This window comes from Schistocerca americana, chromosome 3 (assembly GCF_021461395.2).
Source record: "Schistocerca americana isolate TAMUIC-IGC-003095 chromosome 3, iqSchAmer2.1, whole genome shotgun sequence".
In the NCBI taxonomy this organism is placed as follows: domain Eukaryota; kingdom Metazoa; phylum Arthropoda; class Insecta; order Orthoptera; family Acrididae; genus Schistocerca; species Schistocerca americana.
In genome coordinates, this window is record NC_060121.1 from 951,267,383 (window position 1) to 951,276,545 (window position 9,163).

Consider the following 9,163-nt stretch of genomic DNA (forward strand, 5'->3'; position numbering starts at 1 on the left):
TACGAGCTATGATTCCCCTTATCGTGGTGATCGTTCCGCCCTATGTAGGTCGGTGTGAACTAAATATTTTCGCATTCGGAGCAGAAAGTTCGTGACTGGAATTTCCTGAGAAGATTCCGTCGCAATGAAAAACGCCTTTCTTTTAATGATTTCCAGACCAAATCCTGTATCATTTCTGTGACACTCTCTCCCATATTTCGCGATAGTACGAAACGTGCTGCCTTTCTTTGAACTTATTCGATGTACTCCGTCAGTCCTACCTGGTAAGGATCCCACACCGCGCAGCAGTATTCTAAAAGAAGACGAATAAGCGTAGTCTAGGCAGTCTCCTTAGTAGGTCTGTTACATTATTTAAGTGCCCTGCCAATAAAACGCAGCCTCTGGTTAGCCTTCCCCACAACATTTTCTATGTGTTCTTTCCAATTTACGGTGGCCGTGCGGTTCTAGGCGCTCCAGTCCGGAGCCGCGCTGCTGCTACGGTCGCAGGTTCGAATCCTGCCTCGGGCATGGGTGTGTGTGATGTCCTTAGGTTAGTTAGGTTTAAGTAGTTCTAAGTTCTAGGGGACTGATGACCACAGCAGTTGAGTCCCATAGTGCTCAGAGCCATTTGAACCATTTTTTTCCAATTTAAGTTGTTCGTAATTGTAATACCTAGGTATTTAGTTGAATTTACGGCTTTTAGATTAGACTGATGTAACGTGTAACGGAACTTTAACGAGTTCCTTTTATTACTCATGTGGATGACCTCACACTTTTTATTATTTAGGGTCAACTGCCACTTTTCGCACTATTCAGATATCTTTTCTAAATCGTTTTGCAATTTTTTTAATCTTCTGATGACTTTATTGGTGGATAAACGACAGCGTCATCTGTAAACAACCGAAGACGGCTTCTCAGATTGTCTCCCAAATCGTTTATATAGATAAGGAACAGCAAAGGGCGTATAACACTACCTTGGGGAACGCCTGAAATCACTTCTGTTTTACTCGATGACTTTCCGTCAATTACTACAAACTGTGACCTCTCTGACAGGAAATCACAGAAGATCCAGTCACATAACTGAGACGATATTCCATAAGCACGCAATTTCACTACAAGCCGCTTGTGTGGTACAGTGTCAAAAGCCTTCCGGAAATCCAGGAATACGGAATCGATCTGAAATCCCTTGTCAATAGCACCCAGCACTTCATGTGAATAAAGAGCTAGTTGTGTTTCACAAGAACGATGTTTCCTAAACCCATGTTGACTGTGTGTCAATAGACCGTTTTCTTCGAGGTAATTCATTACTTTTGATCACAATATATTTTCTAAAATCCTATTGCATATCGACGTTAACGATATGGGCCTGTAATTTAGTGGACTTCTCCTACTGCCTTTCTTGAATATTGGTGCGACCTGTGCAACTTTCCAGTCTTTGGGTACGGATCTTTGGTCAAGCGAACGGTTGTATATGATTGTTAAGTATGGAGCTAATGCATCAGCATACTCCGAAAGGAAACTAATTGGTCTACAGTCTGCACCAGAAGACTTGCTTTTATTAAGTTATTTGAGTTGCTTCACTACTCAGAGGATATTTACTTCTACGTTACTCATGTTGGCAGCTGTTCTCGATTCGAATTCTGGAATGTTTACTTCGTCTTCTTTTGTGAAGGGATTTCGGAAGGCTGTGTTTAGTAAATCTGCTTTGGCAGCATTGTCTTCGATAGTATCTCCATTGTTATCGCGCAGAGAAGGCATTGATCGTTTCTTGCCGCTAACATACTTCACATATGACCAGAATCTCTTTGGATTTTCTGCCATGTTTCGAGACGAAGCTTCGTCGTGGAACTTGTTATAGGCCTCTCGCATTGAACTCCCCGGTAAGTTTCGAGCTTCTGTAAAGGATCACCAATCTTGGGGATTTTACGTCTGTTTAAATTTGGCATTTTTGTTTCGTTGTTTCTGCAACAGTGTTCTGGCCCGTTTTGTGTACCAAGGAGGATCAGCTGCGGCGTTTGTTAGTTTATTTGGTATAAATCTGTCAACTGCTGCCGACACTATTTCTTTGAATTTAAGCCACACCTGGTCTACACTTACATTATTAATTTGGAGTGGAGTGGAGATTGTCCCTCAGGAAGGCGTCGAGTGAATTTTTATCTGCTTTTTTGAATAGGCATATTTTTCGCTTATTTTTGAGTATTTTGGGATTACAATATTCAATCTCGCTACGACAACCCTCTGTTCACTTAATTTCAGAAAAAAATTGAGTTGTTTTTTCAAGAGAAAGAGCTTCACAAATTGAGCAAGGCAGAAACGCTTTGGACCACCTCAGACCCTTATGCGAGCACTGACAGTGTTGACTGACAGTGTTGACTGACAGTGTTGCTGGATGCCCTCCTGAGGGATATTGTGCCAATCTTTATCCAACTGGCGCTTTAAACCGTCAGAATCCTGAGATGGTTGTAGGCCTGCCATTGAGGGAACAACGGGCGACCTTGCTGGCCAGGCTAGGGTTTGGTATGCACAAAGGTAAGTAGTAGAAATTCTCACCAAGAGTGGGCGGCCATTACCTTGCTAAAATGTAAACGCAAGATGCCTTGCCATCAATAATGGCGACCAAACGGGGCATAGAATACCCTCCGCGTTCCGCTGTGCTGTTGGAGTGCCACGAACGACAGCGAAAGGGGCCCCATAGTATGAAAAGAAATGGCACCCCAGATCATCACTCATGCTTGTCGGGCCGTATGGCAGGCGGTACTCGGGCTGGTACCCCACCACTGTCTGTGGTGTCTCCACATCTACGGTGGTCACCGTTGTTCATTTCGAAGCGGGACTCATCACTAAGACTGTTCTACTCTATCACTGATTTCAGGCCGAATATGGAAATTTCCTTGTTGTAGAGAGATCAACGGTAGAGGGCGCAAGTGGCATCGAGAGCTCAGCCCTCGTTCTGTGAGTTGCCTATTAATGGTCGCTGTGGTCACTGAAGCACCAGTTGCACGTCGGATCGATGACAACGATGAATCCGGAGCTCTGAGTGTCTCTCTGACGGTTTCCCGGACTTCACGCTCAGCTGTGGTTGCAGGTCGACCGCTTCCTTCTTTGTGTTCGGCCGCAGTTCACCCACTCCGCCAACATCGTCGAGTGGTTGCATCGCTCCTATTCAAAAGTCGAGTGGTTGGCCGATTCCCCAAACTGGCGTTTTTAAGCCCAACTCCACGTCCTCTCTCAAGCGCCGACTAACAGCTGCATGTATTGTTCATGACCTGTCTGCGAGGCATAGTTACTGGACAAATGAGTGCACGGAATGAAATGTGCAAAGACGTTGTGCCCCGGTATCGACATGTATCCTGTTTGTACAATACTTGCCAAATGATAGGCGAAACTGCGCTGGTGCTTCACACATTTATCCCGAGCCGCCAAAGTTTACAGTTCTGCATTTTCCGCCGATACTTATGTGAATATTAATTTGTGACCAATTTACATAACTCCTTCGTGGTGTGCAGTTTCTATACCTTAGAGTGTATACCGTACTTGCGCAAATCTTCCTATGCAGCCCACTCCAGTTACAGCGTCCTACATCAACAGATGGCAGCACCGTATACTATAAAATTTGAAAATGGTTGACACAGTTTTCAATGTATTTCTTCCTGCTGAAAGTGAAACGTCCAGTTATATCGACCAAAGGCTAAAAGAGTTAAGCAGAGCTGCTACGGTGGACTTCGGAACCGTCAGAGCGGAGCCAGCGGTTGCCAAATTTTTCCAATGACGGAACACTTTGAGAGTACCGATAATTTGATGGAGCACGTCTTAGATTATAGGTTAATAAAATTTTAAAATGTAAGAAACGCTTGTATTATTCAGTAATTACTCCAATTTTAAATCATGACTAGTAACACAGAAATCTTAACAAATATTAAAAAGTAATTAAAATCGTCAAACTGCCGAAAAATGCTATATTATTAATAGGTTTTCGCGGAGTGCTTATTCACTTTCCGCGTAACACCAGTGTTCCGCCAAACACGGTTTGGAAATCCCTGGAGCAGTCGTTTTAGAGAAACTGAAAGGCAGGGAAGATGGCTCATGCAACGCGAAGCGATGTCTTCACGCAGCCATGATTATTACCTCACATGCATACACGTCTTTGTCTCAGAGTGGAAAAAATTGTGGTCCAAGATAGTGACTGTACTGAAAAGTGACAAATCAATCGAGTTTTGCAGCCGTTATCCTATGTATATGACATTGTACTAAAAAATAGAAGTAAAAGAATAAGAGGCATTACTGTCTAATTGACAGTCGTATCTCTGTAGGCTATTTCGAAGTACTGGCAGTTGCGACCGCTGCTTCGATCCTACGCCAGTGCCAGAAGACTGTGGTGAAAGCAACGTCGACACGAATTACAGTTAATAATATATTTCCTTCTGGTATTCACTGAAAGACATCGTAAGGTGATCGTCATCAAAACTAAAAGAAGGGTAATGGAATGTAATTGTTTTGAATCAGGTGAAGCCAAGGGGATGTGATTATGCAGTGAATCTATGAAAGTAGCAGATTGTCTTTGCTACTCAGGCAGAAAAATAACTGATGATGACCGAAGTAAAGAAGATTTGAAAGGCGGACCGACGACGGCAAGGAAAATATTGAGAGTTGGCAGTACTCTCTTAGGATTTAAAGGTTGGCTACAGCGCACATACACAAGCTCTGGAATCTATGATATTGTTGTCGCGCTTCGCAGCTCACGGATCAACTAGTGGCAGTTTGGAAGCCAGTGTAGGAGCCCGCCTGCTGTGGTGCGCACGTGTGTTGGGCGAGGGGTCGTCGCCGAGCTGCCGTACTGCCGTGTCCGCCAGCAGCGACACAGGATTTGGTAGTGAGTTGATATTTTTTATAATTTGCAGCGCGCTTATTAATTTAAAGAAAAGGGTTTGTGTATGTGCGCAGCAGCAGACGGTAATTTTGATAATGATAGGAGTTGAGTTCTTAAGGGAAACCATTGTTAGGCGAATAGATTAAGTATTGATTTTTGTCATTGATTTATTTTGTAATCGTCAGGGAATTGTTTCACTATGTATTTAATTGAGAAGTATTTCGGTCTGTCTCAAGAGTTTGATTAATTTGTAATATTGCTTTAATGCCACTGGAGGCGGATTTACATACGAAGTGATTGTTCAAAGAGCTTCTAGCGTTTTGTTAATTGAATGAGAAAGAATCGCTTTCAGAATATAATTTTTGAAAAAAGAAATTACTTCTTTGGGTTACCATTTATCGAGTTTAGATTTGAACGAACCCTTTCTCTTGAATTATATGTAGTTGTAGTAAGCAGCAGCAGCCGCAGCGACAGCAGGAGCCGCCATACAGAACATACATTGCACTCAGCATGAATAATAGGTTTTTTTATGTTTTTTTTAAATAATGGAATGCAGCAGATCAAGCAGTGGCAGCAGAAAGACCAAGTAAGTTATTTGCCACCCCAGAACATCACCTTGTTGTCCGTATGGAACACAGTGTTGGAAGCGTTCGACTCGTTCGGGTTTTTTCCTTAACCCGTTATCTGAGATTTTCAGGTCACAAAAAGTTCCAAGCTTCGTCTGTAAACATCACCCAAGGCCAAGTCTGGGGCGTTCATTCTGCTTCGTTTCTTGCCTATCTGTAACAAAGTCCGTGGCTTTCGACTAGATGCTCACCGTGGTAATGGAGATTGGCATTATGCAGTCGTCTCCGAATAGTTTGATGCGATACAAGACGTTCTGTATTCTCTTTGAATGTCGAATTCAGTTCTGGAGCACTCATTCCACATTTCCTTTGACTGAAAAGTCTTATATATCAAGCAACATGTGCACCTATTGAACGGGGAAGGCCTGTTTAATGTAAGTCCTCATCATTACATGTCAATAGGAGCCGGTTCCCTGCCCGCACCATATCACTTTGACTCCGGTAACACGTCGAGCAACTTCCCTGGTTGCCAAGCTTTCTGCGCGTAACGTGATGATACGGGTCCAATCATTGGTCGTGATTGTCCTTTGTGACGTGATGGACGTTTACCGTTCCACAGACGTTTTCAGTGCCTTCCTACTGGTGCTCTACTTTAGCATTCGAGTGTGTCGTTCTACCAGTAGGTAGCGCTCATGGTAACTACTTACAAACCATGTCAGGGAAAACCTTCTGATTGGTACAGGAACAGTCACAACAGCAACAACTGATCAACATACCGGGGTTGATACAAGCATTTTGTTGTTATGTGTGTTTAGTGCCGTCAAATAAATGAAAGTCTGTATTGACCGACATTCCTGGATTCGCTGACCAGATTTCCCCGTTTAATATTTCTCCCCTCTCTGTATTTTTTTTTTTGGTAGCTAGGGAAGTGACCACCAGGTCGATATTCCACCGGTACCTGGCAGGTGAAGAAGGTTAGCTGAAAGTGATGTCGACATGCTGTGTGTGTGTGTGTGTGTGTGTGTGTGTGTGGCGACAATATTGCATATCTTTCAGCTTTTCATTGACATTATGTCAGTCTTACAGGTACCCAAATCTTCCCTGACGAGTACATTTCGATATGCTGACACCTATAAAATTTCGTTGAGAACTATCTGAACCATGATTTATTTTCAAACAATATTCTTAAGAATTTATTTTATTTACTAGCGATTCATCAAGAACATTAACATATTTAGTCACACTATGTACGAGGTGCATTCAAGTTCTAAGACCTCCGATTTTTTTTCTAATTAACTACTCACCCGAAATCGATGAAACTGGCGTTGCTTCTCGACGTAATCGCCCTGCTGACGTACACATTTTTCACAAAGCTGACGCCATGATTCCATGGCAGCGGCGAAGGCTTCTTTAGGAGTCTGTTTTGACCACTGTAAAATCGCTGAGGCAATAGCACCACGGCTGGTGAATGTGCGGCCACGGAGAGTGTCTTTCATTGTTGGAAAAAGCCAAAAGTCACTAGGAGCCAGGTCAGGTGAGTAGGGAACATGAGGAATCACTTCAAAGTTGTTATCACGAAGAAACTGTTGCGTAACGTTAGCTCGATGTGCGGGTGCGTTGCCTTGGTGAAACAGCACACGCGCAGCCCTTTCTGGACGTTTTTGTTGCAGTGCAGGAAGGAATTTGTTCTTCAAAACATTTTCGTAGGATGCACCTGTTACCGTAGTGCCCTTTGGAATGCAATGGGTAAGGATTACGCCCTCGCTGTCTCAGAACATGGACACCATCATTTTTTCAGCACTGGCGGTTACCCGAAATTTTTTTGGGGCCGGTGAATCTGTGTGCTTCCGTTGAGCTGACTGGCGCTTTATTTCTGGATTGAAAAATGGCATCCACGTCTCATCCATTGTCACAACCGACGAAAAGAAAGTCCCATTCATGCTGTCGTTGCGCGTCAACATTGCTTGGCAACATGCCACACGGGCAGCCATGTGGTCGTCTGTCAGCATTCGTGGCACCCACCTGGATGACACTTTTCGCATTTTCAGGTCGTCATGCAGGATTGTGTGCACAGAACCCACAGAAATACCAACTCTGGAGGCGATCTGTTCAACAGTCATTCGGCGATCCCCCAAAACAATTCTCTCCACTTTCTCGATCATGTCGTCAGACCGGCTTGTGCGAGCCCGAGGTTGTTTCGGTTTGTTGTCACATGATGTTCTGCCTTCATTGAACTGTTGCACCCAGGAACGCACTTTCGACACATCCATAACTCCATCACCACATGTCTCCTTCAACTGACGATGAATTTCAATTGGTTTCACACCACGCAAATTCAGAAAACGAATGCTTGCACGCTGTTCAAGTAAGGAAAACGTCGCCATTTTAAGTATTTAAAACTGTTCTCACTCTCGCCGCTGGCGGTAAAATTCCATTTGCCGTACGGTGCTGCCATCTCTGGGACGTATTGACAATGAACGCAGCCTCATTTTAATACAATGCGCATGTTTCTATCTCTTTCCAGTCCGGAGAAAAAAAATCGGAGGCCTTAGAACTTGAATGCACCCCGTAAGCATGGAAGTAGCTGCCAGGGAGTAACTGATGAAATCATAACCAAATTCCTTTTAACAAATGGGAATTTTATTCACTTTAATAGTGCCTAAAAGCATTTTTTAAAATAAACAGATTTGATATATAATCAGAAAGCACTCTCTAAATATCAAAGTTAAAATTTATTCAGAGGCAGAAAGAAAGAAGTTTTGACTGTACGAGTTTTCGGGCAGAGAACCTTGCCGATCCCTTTGGACAAGGCCGTAGTTACGACCGCTGACAACAGCCTCTGCTCTGAAAGACTACACTGGTGCAAATCTGCAACACTCCAGATAACTTTAAAGTAAGAGTTTTAACAATTTACACAAGCTCACAAACTATGTACCACCCCCCCCCCCTCCCCTGGACGCGGAATGGAAATGGTACAAAATACTAACAATTAAAATATTAACCTCGCCACCTAAAATGCAACTTGATTTTAACTTCTAAGAAAAGTCATACGGTGAAAGGGTGGCAACTTCATATACTAAAATGATCATTTAAATAAAAGCCCATGTAATGCAATCTTGTATAAAATTCTGCAAGGTTGGCCAAACAATAGTTAAAGTGCTCTACAGTACACAGATACCACCTCTCATGGTCATAGGCAATAATATCAAAGTTTCCAAAGATCAAAACATATTTCAGGTATTACGCCGTTACACTCCAAGCAATAAATTCGTTAACACACCAAATGCGACAAACATGAGAGAGACAGCTACTAACGTACGGTAGATTGATAGGGAGATTACCGGACAACCCGAACCGCAGGTTGCTCTAACCCGCCCCTACTGCACAAGGGAAAAACGGACCACCCAATTTATAAACAACCACCTTCCGGCAGGTGGGCAAACGGAGAAGAATGGTGGGACGACCCCAAAGCAAAACGGCCGGTGACCTCACCAAGAAAACAAGTAGAATTTAACAAGAGTAAATCAAACAACATATCACCAACAGTTAACTTTTAATAACTGCGATTTCTCGAGAAGACGTGGCGCAGCACCCCCAAATCGCTCTCTCGAACTGTCTGCCGCCAGCCGCTTAAACGGACGCAGGAAGGCGCGCCGATCTCCCGTCTCACGGCGTCGCAGATCGCACCGGTCAGACTGATGTCGTGGGTTGACTCCGGTTGCTCTCGTGTCGACCGCAAGTCACTACCCCT